The sequence below is a fragment of the Tamandua tetradactyla genome, chromosome 4, assembly GCF_023851605.1.
Source record: "Tamandua tetradactyla isolate mTamTet1 chromosome 4, mTamTet1.pri, whole genome shotgun sequence".
In the NCBI taxonomy this organism is placed as follows: Eukaryota; Metazoa; Chordata; class Mammalia; order Pilosa; family Myrmecophagidae; genus Tamandua; species Tamandua tetradactyla.
The window spans coordinates 97,322,450-97,337,689 of record NC_135330.1 but is presented as its reverse complement, the minus strand read 5'-3'; the positions used below and the strand labels follow the sequence as shown (position 1 = coordinate 97,337,689).

The window sequence follows — 15,240 nt, the reverse complement described above, 5'->3', positions numbered from 1 at the left end:
ACCTCACTCAGATCATTTGTTCAGAACTCACGTATGATTCTATAGAAAAGCCAAGTGGGTAAGACATGGGCTCTGACTGCAATCTAAATTCCACCATCTTTTTTAGCACAAAACTAAGTAATACCCTTTGTGATTGTTCAATTCTGGGGTCAGCGTGGCCAAGTGATGATGCCCAGTTGTCTGGCCAGGCAAGCATTGGCTTGGCTGTTGCTACAAGGATATTTCGTGGCTGGTGGGTAAACTGTAAGGCTGGTGTATTAAATCATCAGTTGACAGCACCTGTGGCTGATTACATCTGCTACCAACTAAGCTGTGTCACACAGAACAAGACAATCCAATCAGTCGAAGGTTAGGCAGAAGAGAGACTTTCACTGCTTCTTCAGCCAGCAGGCCTCTCCTGTGGAGTTTGTCCAGATCCTTCATCCTTCTGCGATGCACCAGATTCGCAGCCTGCCCGACAGACTGTAGACTCTTCCATTCCCATGACTGCATGAGTCAACTTTATATATCTCATATTTACAGATCTCTCCTGTTGGTTCTGTTTCTCTAGAGGACCCTGACTAACACACCCTTTCTTAACCTTTCTTTCCTCAGTTGTGAAGGAGGATCATTGTGATATAATATAATAATATCCTGAGCACAGAGCCTGGGTGAAGGAAACTGAAGGTTGGCAGCTGGCCAAAAGTGGGAGGGACAAGGGTAAAACCGAGTCCACGCATTATTCACAACAGCCAAAAGGCGGAATTGAACCAGGGGCCTCCACCAGAAGGGGCCACCACCAGAAGAATGGGGAAAAAATGTGGCCAATCCATAAGACAGAACATCGTTCAGCCATAACGAGGAATGTAGTTCTGATACAGGCTATGCCACGGGGCACCCCGAAGACGTGCTGAGGGAAAAAAGCCGGACACAAAAGGGCAGGTTTGTATGATCTCACTTATAAACTTATGGTGATGGGCGAAGGGGGTGGCAGCACGATATTGTGTTTGTACTACCACTGAACTGTACACACGCACATGGTGAGAATGGGAAATTTTGTGCAGTGTGTTACCATAATAAAATGTTTCTATAAAAAATGCTCATCTATCACTGAGGGCAGCAGCTGAGCCAAGAACAAGCCAAGAATCAGCAGAAACTCAGACAAAGAAACAAGGAGAATACAGGGTGAGAGGAGTGGGGGAAGTGGGCAAAGTGGGCGGGCAGCCCCTCAGAGCCCAGAAGGTGTGCTGGGACCTCACCTGGATTCTGAGAAAAGCTGTGAGTTCTAAGCAAGGCAGGGCAGAGTGGCAGAAGCTGCACCCTGAGAATAGGTGCACATTTTGACAAGCCACCCAGCCACTGGCATGGGGTCTGGAGCAGATGGGACAAGAGGGGAAAGAGTGAGGCCAGGGGAGGACCCCTGCAGCTGGGTGGAGGGGATGAGATGAGGAGGCTGAGACCAGGGATGGTGTGGGGGGAGACAGGGAGACAGTGAGGACAGGGCCAGCCACCTTCCCTGGCAAGGTGGGTAGGAAGAGACTGCCCTGCTCCCTGCTCTATCCTCAGCTCCAAGCACTCAGCGGGCAGCCAATGTGCGCTTACCAGGTGAAGAGAGAGGAAAAGTGAGAAGACATAGAAACAGGTGGATGCTTTATACACAGATCAACTTATATGTGCACACACATCTATATACGGGGAGAGAGGATGAGAGGGAAATAAGAAGCCCCACTTGAGATCTGTTCTCCCATGTCTTTTCCTGCATGGTCCTAGCAAGGCTGTGTTGGGCAGAATCCTACAATGCCACCCAAGCTTCCCAAGCACTGTGATAGATAGATAATACCTATCTATCATCTATCACTGAGGGCAGCAGCTGAGCCAAGAACAAGCCAAGAATCAGCAGAAACTCAGACAAAGAAACAAGGAGAATACAGGGTGAGGGGAGTGGGGGAAGTGGGCAAAGTGGGCGGGCAGCTGCCCTCGGTGATAGATAGGTATTATGCACACATGGCGTGACTGTCACCACACATGCAAATGGAATCATGCTAATGCAACTAAAGTCACTGACCAGCAGGCTCTGAATCAATCAAACGGGAGTCCACTCTAAGGGTGGGCCTGATCTAATCAGGGGAGCCCTTTAAGAGCAGAGCAGGTTCTGGCTGGAAGCAGAGGAGGTCAGTGAGACTAGAAGTATGAGAGGGCTGTGACACAAGGGAGGAGCAATGGGGCAAGGAGCTGAGTGACTTCAGCTGGGGGTCAGGAAGAAATGGGTTCCTCAGTCTTACAGCCAACAACATAAGCAAGCCTGGAGAAAGACTCTTCCCCAGAGCCTCCAGCTAAGAATGCAGCCCAGATGACACCCTCATGTAGGATGGGAGACCCTAAGTAGAGAACCAGCTGAGCCACACTTGTGTTCAAAATTCTGCTTTATAAAGCTATGGGAACATAAATGTGTAGTTTCCAGCCACAAAATCTGTGTTCCCCAGAGGTCTCTTGGAATGCCTGAACATCTCACCCAACTTCAGTGCTGAGACCCTGGCAATGGGAATGAGCTCACCCTCCCGGCAGAGGTCAGGGGTGGGGGTGAGGATGGCACTACCCACTGCCCCGACCCGCTTGTCATTCTTCAGGGGGGCTGGGACAGGGCCTCGTTGGGGGTCGCTGAGCTCTGAGCAGATGACCCCTCCCCACCCCCAGCCTTCCCAGCCCCCATGTACAGAACTCCTCTGGGCTAAGCCCCTCCACAGCATGGAGGCCAGTGAGGTGGGCGATCCTGCCCTGGATGTGTGTCCACTGGGAGCTGCTGGTCTTCTCCACGTGCTTCACCATCTGCTGTTGCTGCCAGTCAATCCAGTAGAGGTGGCTGCCAAGCATGGTCAGGCTCACAGGCGTCATGATGTTGTCACCCTCCAGGGTCAGGCAGTTGGCTCCTGCAGGCAGGCCGAGGGCTGAGCTGAGTGGCTCACTGCCAGGGCTTAGGGGAGAGGAGACAGGGCACCAGGGAGGCTGGGGCTGGGCAGGGGCCCAGGAGGCCCTGCAGGCTGACTGGGGCTGGGCACTGGGGGCTGGGTCCCTGGAATCAGGAAGTCTGAGGCAAGCATTGGGGTCGAAGCCTGATCATGGGTCCTGCACATAGGGCATCTCCCCACCTACCCCATGGTAAAAGCTGGGGGAATCTGGGAAACTTCTCTTGGCACCCAGGGCTCCCATCTAAGGTGGCTGCACATGTGGGCACTGGAAGCATTTCCCAGGCTTGGGACCCAGCTCTAACGTCCATGCTGTGGGGTCATATTCAGCTCACACACCCTCTCTGGGCCTAGTCTTCTGCTTCCACCATGTGAGACTCACAGGGACCCACAGCCTGGGAACTCGCCAGGTCAAAGGGATGTAGGACAAGCAGATGGCATGCAGCAGGTCCTTTATGGACCCAATCGCCACTGCCATTACCAATAAAAAGGAAGGCCTGGGGTGTTTCTGGAAAGACCTGACCTGGGGGGGCATTGGGGGACCCCAGGGCAGAGCCAGAATGGGTACCTGACAGGTCACAGCTCTTGATGAGCTTCAGGTCGGTGTCCACCCAGAAGAGCCTGCCCAGTGCATTGTCCACCATGAGGGCCACCAGGCAGATCAGACCCGTGCTGAAAACTTCATGCTCAGTGCTGTCCAGCAGAGCATGCTCGATCTTGGCCACTCAGTCCTGCATGTCAGTGAAGTACAGGTACCTGCGGAAGGGGGTTTTGCACAGGGCTAGGTCGGATGGCACTTGTGCAAGGCCCAGAAGTCACAACTAACATCTTTCAGACATGGTCTTCCCAGCTGAATGTTGCCTACGCTGCTTGACAAAGCCCTGCTTCCCTTCTGCCCCTTGCTCTCTGCTAAGGTGGTGCCTTGCCTCCCTGCTTCCTCACGGTGGCTGTGGGACCCCGGAGGCTCCTGATTGGGATGGTAGTTCTAGAGTCCCTCCCGGCTTCTGCCCCCATGCCCCATCCCCTACCCCCGCTTGGAGTTGACAACAATGGTCCTTAGCCTGTCGTGGTCCCCACCCAGCACCATTCCCATGGCCTGGCTGCTCAGCCGGTAGATGCTGATGGTGTTGGTAACCTCGCACGTCCAGAAGAGTGTACAGCTGTAGACATCGATGCTGAGGTCGTAGGGCTACCAGTCCAGGTTCTGTCCTTGGATGGGGGAGGTCAAGACGAAAGACTGTAAAAGAGGAAAGAGACAAAGCTGGGCCCATCTGAGAGCCTGAGGGCTTGGGCCCACTGAGGACCTGGAAGCAGGAGCCAAGCTGCCACAGGGGCGGGGTGGTGGTGGAATCATTCCCATTGGGTCAGCTGTTAAGTGCCTGCCTGGGTTCCGGGTGGGAACAGGGCAGCCTGCAGCTTGTGACAGTTCTGGATACTGAGCCTGAGGTCAGGCTCCCATGTGCCCGTGCATCTGCCCAGCCCAGAGTTTCTCCCATCTCCACGCCTCATCATGTGTGCCCACAGAATGACTGACAGACAATGAAAGGTCAGCCCGTGGCCACCAGGCCCTTCTTGAACCATCTTCTCCCTTCTGGCTTTCTCAGACTCACACTTTCAGATGAAGAGCCTCCAATCTTATGTGGTTTGTTGTATATGTGTATGTGTGTGTGTGTGTGCATGTGCGAACTTTTAATTTGGAATGACAGGACCCCAGGCATAGAGACAAGAGTGCCACCTCTTCTGGGCCCCTTCCCTGTGGGGTCAGGCGCCATGCTGGTGGAGAGGTTGCGGTGGGGATGGGTGTGGGAGGTGACTCCCAACTCCTCTTGGGAACACCTGTGTCTGACAAAGTGGCTCTCAGCACCCAGTCTCCCCCTCTCCGTCTTCTATGGGGTCTCCCGAGAGCTCTGACCAACACCAAGATCCCCACTGCACCTCAAGGTGGGGTCCTAGATTTCAAAGCCCACCCTCTGGCTATACCAGGCTGGGGGTCCCAGCCAGAGTGCTCAGCAGCTTCGGGGAAAGGGCTGCCCAATCCCCAGGGCTGTGGCCCCCAGCGCTCTGGGGTGCAGATGCTGTCATCTGCAAAGGGGCTAGGGCCAAAGAGTCAGGGGACCTTTCAGGGAAGCACAGTGGCCTGCTGTCATGAACATTTTCCAGCACCCTTCCACAGAGCAGGACCCCAATGTCCTGGTGGGTCTGCTCATTTGTGCCATCTGAAGGCACCCCACTCAGGGTCTCAGAGACCTGACCTCATGCAAAGTGGCCTTGGAACTTCAGGGCTGCTGCCACCTACAGTTTCGGTGAAAAGCTCCTGGCTCTAAGGTAATGGGGCTAATGTCTCTGCTCCCTCTTCCCATCAAGACTCTATGGGAATCAGCTTAAGATGATGCTCTCATCACAGGTCATTTTGGACTTTCATCTACCTCTTTAAAGCAGTTGAAAAAAAAAGTCTCTAGGAGGGGGCTTGCTCCCCAAAGGAAGCCCCCTCCCCTAGGTCTGGCCCCTTTGGTCCCACTTGAAAGGACCTCATCTGCTCCCCAATCAGCCTGTGGCCCGGCCCTGCTGAGCAGCTGGAAGTGCACTTGGATATGTGAAAACCCAGCACCAAGGTAAAGGATTGTGGAAATGCCTTTCCACCCTTCTTCAGACTGCGATGTTCACACCCCAAGGTGGTGGGAGCCTCAGCCCCAGCAGCCGTGAGTCTGCTCACCCTGGCACCACTCCTCCCCCAAAAGCCATGGCACTCCTGACTGGGGATCTCAGCCAGGCACAGGGTGGGAGGCCAGGGAGTAAAGGTAGACTCCAGCCAGCCCCGGTCAGAGAATAGGGCCTGAGACCAGTTTTGGGGTGCAGTCATGAAAACAGAACTATCTTAGCAACCTGGGCAGCATGAAGCCACAACTCTCTGCCCCAGGCACACAGAAATGAGAAGGCCAAGTGGAAACAGCTGGCCTGCTGCATAAAACCCAAGCACTTTTTACAATACTTAGGCTAATGTGAAATTTCTCACCAGAATCCCACTGCACACCACAATCAGTACCCTCCACTCACCAGGTCAAAATCTTGGCCAAATGGAGAAGGATAAACAACGTCAGCCTCCGGCTTGGAGGTCAGAGTTTGGGGGAGGAGGTTCAGGCAATGCCCCTGAAACAGGATAAAGCAGGAACCACCTGAAGGTGGGGGTGCACACAGAGCTTTCGGTCAGACTCAGGAAGGAGCTGTTCTCTGAACCAAGTAGAAACCCAGATGCTATTCCTGAAGGGCTTTTGCTTCAAAGTCTGTCAGCCCACTCAGGTTGGATACCATAAAAGAAGGTCTCTTTTAAAGCAATTTGCACCCACTAGCTTTCTCAGCAGGGAAGCCACAATCTGTCAATTAACACTTCCCAGTGTCCAAAGGACTGAAGTGCCTGTCAGCTCTGCAGGGAGAGATGAAAGAAGTCCATCCCCACCATTTCCACCCCAACTTGCTCACTGGGAGAGGATTATGGGGGTGCCCTGGAGAGAGAAGCCAGAGTGAAGGAACAGCTGTGGATTTCAGCTCAGTTGACTTCTATCATCAAACAAAGGCAGAGACCTCACGTTATGACTTAATAACTATGAATGTTCCTGGTGACATATCCTGCTGAAAGGCCTGCCCTGCCCATACCCAGCTCAGTGAGCTCAGCAGCAGAATCAACTCAATGGACATAGAAAATCATCTGAAAGTCTCAACCAATGAAACAAGCATGTCTCTATATCTCTGTGATATAAGACACCAAATCCCACTATAACCCTGCACTCATCTTTTTCTTTTTTTTTTTAAACATTTTTATTGACATATCTTCACACACATACATTGCATATATGGTGTACAATCATTGGCTCACAAAATCATCATATAGTTGTATACTCATCACCATGATCATTTTTTTAAATATTTTTTTAATAATTAAAAAAAGAAAAGAAATTAACAGAACATTTAGAAATCATTCCGTTCTACATATGCACTCAGCAATTCCTAACATCATCACATAGATGCATGATTATCCTTTCTTAGTACATTTGCATCGATTTAGGAAAAGAACTAGCAAAACAGCAGAAAAAGATATAGAATGTTAATATAGAGAAGAAAATTACAATAATAATAATAATAAAATATATATATAAAAAGGAAAAAACAAAAACAAAAGATACAAACAAACAAACAAACAACAACAACAACAAAAAGTATAGTTCAGATGCAGCTTCATTCAGTGTCCTAACATAGTTACATTACAATTAGGTATTATTGTGCTGTCCATTTTTGAGTTTTTGTATCTAGTCCTGTTGCACTCTCTGTATCCCTTCAGCTCCAATTACCCATTATCTTACCCTGTTTCTAACTCCTGCTGGTCTCTGTTACCAATGATATATTCCAAGTTGATTCTCAAATGTCGGTTCACATCAGTGGGACCACACAGTATTTGTCCTTTAGTTTTGGGCTAGACTCACTCAGCATAATGTTCTCTAGGTCCATCCATGTTATTACATGCTTCATAAGTTCATTCTGTCTCAAAGCTGCACAACATTCCATCATAGGTATATACCACAGTTTGTTTAGCCACTTGTCTGTTGATGGACATTTTGGCTGTTTCCATCTCTTTGCAATTGCAAATAATGCTGCTATAAACATTTGTGTGCAAATGTCCGTTTGTGTCTTTGCCCTTAAGTCCTTTGAGTAGATACCTAGCAGTGGTATTGCTGGGTCGTAATCCATTCTGCCAGTCTATGTCTTTTGATTGGGGAATTCCGTCCATTAACTTTTAGTGTTATTACTGTTTGGATAATATTTTCCTCTAACATTTTGCCTTTTGTATTATATATATCATATCTGATTTTCCTTCTTTCTACACTCTTCTCCATACCTCTCTCTTCTGTCTTTTCGTATCTGACTCTAGTGCTCCCTTTAGTATTTCTTGCAGAGCTGGTCTCTTGGTCACAAATTCTCTCAGTGACTTTTTGTCTGTAAATGTTTTAATTTCTCCCTCATTTTTGAAGGACAATTTTGCTGGATATAGAAGTCTTGGTTGGCAGTTTTTCTCTTTTAGTAATTTAAATATATCATCCCACTGTCTTCTAGCTTCCATGGTTTCTGCTGAGAAATCTACACATAGTCTTATTGGGTTTCCCTTGTATGTGATGGATTGTTTTTCTCTTGCTGCTTTCAAGATCCTCTCTTTCTCTTTGACCTCTGACATTCTAACTAGTAAGTGTCTTGGAGAATGCCTATTTGGGTCTATTCTCTTTGGGGTGCGCTGCACTTCTTGGATTTGTAATTTTAGGTCTTTCATAAGAGTTGGGAAATTTTCAGTGATAATTTCTTCCATTAGTTTTTCTCCTCCTTTCCCCTTCTCTTCTCCTTCTGGGACACCCACAACACGTATATTTGTGCGCTTCATATTGTCATTCAGTTCCCTGATCCCCTGCTCAAGTTTTTCCATTCTTTTCCCTATAGTTTCTGTTTCTTTTTGGAATTCAGATGTTCCATCCTCCAGTTCACTAATTGTAGCTTCTGTCTCTTTAAATCTACCATTTAGGTATCCATTGTTTTTTCCATCTTTTCTTCTTTGTCCTTCACTCCCATAAGTTCTGTGATTTGTTTTTTCAGATTTTCTATTTCTTCTTTTTGTTCAGCCCATGTCTTCTTCATGTCCTCCCTCAATTTATTGATTTGGTTTTTGAAGAAGTTTTCCATTTCTGTTCGTATATTCAGCATTAGTTGTCTCAGTTCCTGTATCTCATTTGAACTATTCGTTTGTTCCTTTGACTGGGCCATATCTTCAATTTTCCGAGCATGATCTGTTATTTTCTGCTGGTGTCTGGGCATTTAATCAGATTTCCCTGGGTGTGGGACCCAGATGGTTGAAAGATTTTTCTGTGAAATCTCTGGGCTCTTTTTTTCTTACCCTGCCCAGTAGGTGGCGCTCGTGGTGCTCATCTGTCTGCAGGTCCCACCAGTAAAAGCTGCTGTGTCTCATTTAACTTTGGAAAACTCTCGCTGTGGGGGCAGGTCGCCAGCCGAAGCGGCTTGCGGGAGTGCCGATCCGGATCTCCCAGCTGGCCCGGGAATCCGCACATGGGGGGGGACGCCGGCCGCCGCAGCTTGGGGGAGTGCCAGTCCAAATTGCCCAGCCGGCCCGAGACTCCAAGTGTGGCAGGAGGGCCCTGCTATCCAAGGTTCCCAGTCGGACCGGGAAGCCATGTGTGTTGAAGGGACCCCGGTCGCCAGCCGCCCCGGCCCGGGGAAACACGCGCCCCTCGGTGATCTCACTGCAGCGGATTCTCCCTGCCCGTTCAGCCATTCCAGAATGGGGTACGCTGTCTTTTTGGTCTCTGTCGTGGCTCCGGGAGCTGTTTTGTATCGTTTCTGTTTCTTTAGTTGCTGTTCTGGAGGAGGAACTAAGACCCGTGCGTCTTACTAAGCCGCCATCTTCTCCGGAAGTCCGCACTCATCTTTTTCAATGAGGAGACCCTCTGCTTCTGCAGCTTTGTAACACACATCTTTGGGAGATGGCCACATGGTCACGCCTGTCTGAAAGCTCCATGCTAATGGCACTGCCATTTTCCACCTTGCCAGGTCACAGATGGTCTGAATATGCAGACCCAAGGCTGCCTTCAACATTGTTTATGGAAAGTCACACAAACATAACATTGAAAAATACAGTTGTACCACTATAATGCTCATTATGAAATTTGTTCCAACAAATTGAGAGATCAGAGAACAACCCGAGCGTGATCCAAGTTCTGTGTTTGCTTATGTGCAATTTCACCCAATGATAGGTGAGTGCAGAAACCACTCTCAGCTACACCCATCTGCAGAAGGAAACAAATGCACACTCCAGCACCTTCCAGCTCCCTCAGCTGAGCCACACACCTTGAGCTCACCCACTGCACAGGGGGCTATGCTTTCCATCCAATTTTAGATCACCCTCCTTCCAGTGCTTGTCAATAATTAACAAGCTGCAGCCTTCCCAATACCCATGTCCACAAGCAAATGTCAGAACTTTTCCCGCTGAAGCATCATATCTATAGCAGGGTTTATACTGATATGTATGTTGTTGCAGTATTTGGTTACATAATCACTGTGCGAGTGTAAAACTGTGCTCCTCCATTACTTATGTTCCACCTTTTGTGTTACATCTCACTGACAAGTTGAGTGCAATGCTCCTAAGCCCATTTCCTCCATAAGCCCTATTGTTTTCATGATTTTTACATGATGTTGTGATTTTTATGAACACACATACTGCATTTATAGCAAAATTAACTGCCCAATTCCTATGAAGTGAAGAATAAATCCAGAGCAATCAATACCAATTATTTCCCACAAACCACAAAAACACTGCACAGGGACCAAAAAAAAAAAAATTAAGGTTGTTCCCACCCCTTTCTCAGCTCCAGGCTAAAGCCAATGTGAACTCCAGTTCCAGTTCCCATGCGGTCACAGTCTGGGAGGTATGCACTGTTTGGCCTCACACCTCATGATAAGATCTCAGGGAGCCCACACCATTATTTACCCAAGGCTGGGTGCCACAGGATGCATGCAAGGAAGCTGCCCAGGTGAGCAGCATAGAGAGACCTCAGCCACACCCACTGTCAGGTACACTTGTCTGGGTCCCATCGTCCTTGGCGCATTTGATGTTCTGGCGCCTGTTCACCCAGTAGATGAACTTGTCCAGAGGGTCATAGCTGGTAGACTTGACATTTCTCAGCCTGTACAGTGACAGGAAGAGGTCTGGGCTGTGCTGGTCATTGGGGATCATGCAGCTGATGGCACATTTCTAACTGAACAGCAAGAAAGTGGTGGGTGCTAGAGAGAGACAAAGACAAGGGGCTGAGCAGAATCCCTGCCCAACCATCCATGTAAACCTAGAAATCCCCAGCAGGGAAGTGCCTCCTGACCTCAGCTCCCAGACTTGGAAGCAGGCACTTACAGCTGCAGTTGTGGCCACTGGGGTCCAGGATGTAGTGTGAGGCACAGCTGCAGCAGTGGCCACCAGGGATGACGAGGCACAGCTGCCCGCACTGCCCGTTGTTGTGCATGCAGTCGTTGAGGCCATCCTGGCAGGAGGAGTAGAACACCAGGATGTCCATCACGAAGTCCAGGTGGCCCTGATGAGGATACAGCTGCAGCCACTGGCCTTGTCGGCCTGCTTAATGCTGTGCAGGTTCCAGTCCATCCAGTAGATGTAGTCACTGTACTGTGTCAGGCCAAAGGGGTGCAGGAGGTCATCAGCAATCACAACCCGCTCCTGACCTGGGTGGGGACATGGGGCATGGGGTCAGTGTCGGGGAGTCAGTCCCCAGAGCTGGGGACACCCCGATGGGCACATGGGTCCAAACTCCCAGCCTGGCACCCTGCGGCAGAGCCACTGGGTGCCCAAAGCCTTTGGAAAACTGGGCGTTGCTACCGAAGCCAAGCAGTCAACCCCAAGGAGGCTGAGGTCTGGATGGGAAGGGGGCATGATGGAGCCTCCTGCAATTGCTGGAAGACTTGCCCCCCTCCATGTTGGTCACAGCTGCACAGATTAGGTTTATGCCTTCATTATCATGCATATATAAGTCTGTGCAAGCAAAACTTCTTGCATTTGTCCACTTATGACCTTTATATGTTGTTCCTCGACGCAAATTCTTAAATACAGCTGTTAAAAAAATTGCCGTGTCAACATCGTGGCTGCCAAATGGGTGAACCTTTTTTTTTAAAGCTGGTCTCCTCCCTTTTTTTTTTTTTTGGTCTTGAGAAGTTGTTGGTTTATAGATAAATCATGCATACGATACACATTTCAAAATCGGTATTTGTAAGTGTGTCCTCACAGGCTTGTAAAAAATAGTCAGTGCAAGCATGTAGGGAAAGGACTCAGAATCCTGGCACAAAGGAAGAGTTCAGTAAAGGCCACATGGTGGGCAGAATTCATCCCCCCAGAGATGTGTATGGCATAATCCTGGAACCTGTGAGTAAGTCACCTGACACAGCCAAAGGGGCTTTGCAGAAATGATTAATGATTAAGTTTGGATTTTGGGATGGGGAGATTAATTTTGGATTATCCAGGTAGATGTAACCACAAAGGGTCCTCAAAAGAGGAGGGTCAGAGTCAAAGAAATAGTGGGAGAGGCAATGGCTGGCTTTTAAGATAAAGCAAGATGCCAGGCGGGAGCCAAGGACTGCAGGTGGCTTCTAGAAGCTGGAAAAGGCAAAGGAACAGGATTCCCCCTGGAGCCTCAGAATGAATGCAGCCTGCTGCCTCTTGATTTGAATCCCGTTAGTCCCATTTCAGGTCTCTGGCCTCCAGAATGACAAGAGGAAGAGTTGGTGTAGCTTTAAGTCATTGAGTTCGTGGCAATATGTTACAGCAGTGATAGGAAGTGCACATGGGCTGACTCTGACATGTTGTACTGCCAGGATGCAATCCCAAGGAAATAACCCCAAATATGATGAAGCTGAATATCCCACCCAGCGCTGTCACTGTGGAATGCTGGCAACGTGGTACATGCCAGCCACTGATGAGGTCAACCGTGGGGCAACTGCAGGAGCTGAGCACACACCTGTGCATCTTCTGTGCACAAGGCTGCATGTCAGGGATGCTTTGGAGATCAGGACCCGGCTCCGAGCCAAGTGGGCCAGTGTGCCATTAAAAATGTTGCCAATGGGAGAGTGGGAATGGGAGAGGGAACGTGGAGGGGCTCGGGGCCCTGACAGGATCTGCCCCTTGACCCGGGCATGGTTCCAGGGTCTTCGGTTATCAAACACTGTGTGTGCATTGAACTTTTCTCCACCTTTGTTCCATTTCATCACAAAAATGGTCCCATGAAAACATATTAATGACATATTAACATATGTGGGAATAAAAGAAAGCAGAGTGAAAATTTATGGGTGGTATGATTTAAAATAATTTTCTAAATTGAAAAAGTAGAACATTTTAAAGAATTTGTTAAACATCAGAAAGTTTAAAAATGAAAGATACTGATTAAAAAAATTATTTCTATAGTACTTGGAGACTGGAAAGAAATATGGCAAAGTATGAACACTGGTTATCACTGAGTGGTGAAATTATGGATAAATTATTACTTTTCTTCCTATTTTTCTGTATTTTCAGAAATGTTCTAAGTGGATTGCCTTACTGTGAGAACAAAAAAGTTGACAAATGGAGCTGCTTCCTGACTGCCTCCATCTAACATAAGTCAGGACCTGGGTGGTTTTCCAACGACAACTGTCACTACAGCTGCACACTCAGAGGCACTTCCTGCATGCCAGGCACTGTTGAGGAATCTTTATGTGCATGGTCTCATTTAGTTCTCACAACCACCCTATGAAGGAGGTCCTGTTATTAGGAAGAAACTGAGGCACAGAAAGCTTAAGTAACTTGGCTGAAGTCACACGACCAGTAGCAGTGGGGCCAGGCTCATGACCAGGCTCTGAAATCATGTTCCAGTCCAGCTCTAACCATGTCAGGCACTGTAACTCACCCACTGTCCCCATGGCAATGAGTCCAGCCAGCACGTTCAAGGGGTCAATCAACTGCTGTGGAATGAAATGGAAAGGATGCCACAGCCAAGAGATGGCCAGGCCCAAACATACAAGGCCACCTGAATTTGGAGGGGCCAGACAACTTTTCAGGGTTCTCATCTGAGGCCATCCTCATTCTGGGGTAAACAGGGAACTCAATCATTTCAGGCGACCAGAGCTACACTATGGTCTGTTTCTCATTGGGTATTGGCTCTGAGAAAAGTTGATGACACACAGATCACCAGGGAGTGGGATGGTTGTCTTGAAGACACATACAAACTCTGCCGTGGGCCTTGAAATCAGGACAGTCTGGCACTCAGACAGGGCCTATGGTGGGGCAGCTCACCCCAAGTGGAAATCAGGACACTGGGGTTCTAACTCCAGCTCTCCACACTGAGCACTTGAGACAAGCCATTCAGCCCAGCTACACCACATGCTAGCATATACTCTAGAATCAGCATGTTCTGGGTTCAAATCTAGCCCTCACTGCTGGGGTGACATGGGATAAGGATTGCTTTTTAACTTCCCTGAGCCTCACTTTCCTCATTTATAACAGAAGTGATTCCACCTAACTGCAGGACACGGTCTGAGTGACCCAGCACAGAGCAGGGGCTATGGGCAGGCTGGTGGCTGAGCTGAGTGTAGGCCTTGCCATCTGAGCAGTGCACCACGACTCAGCAGCTCTGTGACCTTGGGTAAGTCACATGACCTCTATGGACCTTGGTCTCCCCATAACACATACCACTACTTATGCCACATGGCCGTGGGAGGATCTAATGGGAGCACCCCTGTGCAGGGCCTGGTGGGGACCTAGTGCACAGGAAATGACAGCAAAAAGGGGTGACCCCCAGGAGAGCAGGGGGCCCCCACATCTCCTGAGGGGCACACTGAGCACTTGTCATTCAGTCCACCTATGCCTCAGCTTCCTCGCCTGTAAAATGGGCACAATGTCACACCTTCTCCAGATGGCCACAGCATGATATGAGAAGAAGCATATTCTTTCCAGACTACTCTGCGACCCCACAGGCCCCTCCAGCCTGTAGGCCCCACCTGTTTCCTCACTCAGCATGTTGGATGACTTGATCATGTTGGTTTCCAGGTAGGTCCAGTAGATGCACTGGTTGGCACAGTCGATGGTGAGGTCATTGGCCTGGCCCACCTTGTCCACCAGCGTCATGCAACTGGTCCCATCCATGAAGGTCCACACAATCCTCGGATTGCTGTTTCACTCGGTCCAGTAGATGTAGCTGGGGCAGAACCGGGGAAGGGCAGGGCACATGCTGGTGAGTCCAAACTTGCCAAGGCCGGGGGGCAGCAGTGCCAGGGCCAGGCACCTTGGTCTAAGGCAGCCCTCCTGGTCCCTGCCAACACCCCTCTGGGCAGGGGGAGGGATGAGACACTGCTGAGCACCCCCCATCCCCACCCCCATCCCAGAACATATGAGGTGTCTCCCCTGGGGGATTCTAACTGTGGGACCCGGGACTGGAACACAGCTGCCTCCCCCCAGGACTTCTCCTTCCCTTTTCCTCAGTAGATGTAGGGAAGGAAACTCACAACTTCATTCCAGAAATGTGCAAGCCTAACGTACCCACTCACTGCCCCCAGAGGACCCCCAGAACCATCCTGGTAGGACAGGATCATCCTCGCTGCCCTCACAGGGCCCGGGGTGGGTGGGGTCTGGGGCACCCCACACACATTACAGGTGCTTTACAGGGTGGGCGCTATGCCCGAGGGACAGAAAAGGAAATGGGTCCAGACAGAGACACCAACCAAG

The 15,240-nt window shown here is 49.7% G+C and overlaps 1 pseudogene across 1 annotated transcript in view; it reads right to left on the bottom strand.

Moving 5' to 3' along the window:
- Positions 1-2,342: 2,342 nt before the first annotated feature.
- The window catches only part of LOC143680428 (low-density lipoprotein receptor-related protein 5-like), a 37,353-nt pseudogene continuing 24,455 nt past the window's right edge, over positions 2,343-15,240 (bottom strand). Inside the window, exons 5-10 of the transcript XR_013174057.1 lie at positions 14,529-14,713; positions 10,897-11,219; positions 10,567-10,772; positions 3,971-4,179; positions 3,511-3,698; positions 2,343-2,906 (exon numbers count right to left, since the gene is read on the bottom strand). The product of XR_013174057.1 is annotated as a low-density lipoprotein receptor-related protein 5-like (transcript). The remainder of the gene's footprint in view (positions 2,907-3,510; positions 3,699-3,970; positions 4,180-10,566; positions 10,773-10,896; positions 11,220-14,528; positions 14,714-15,240) is intronic.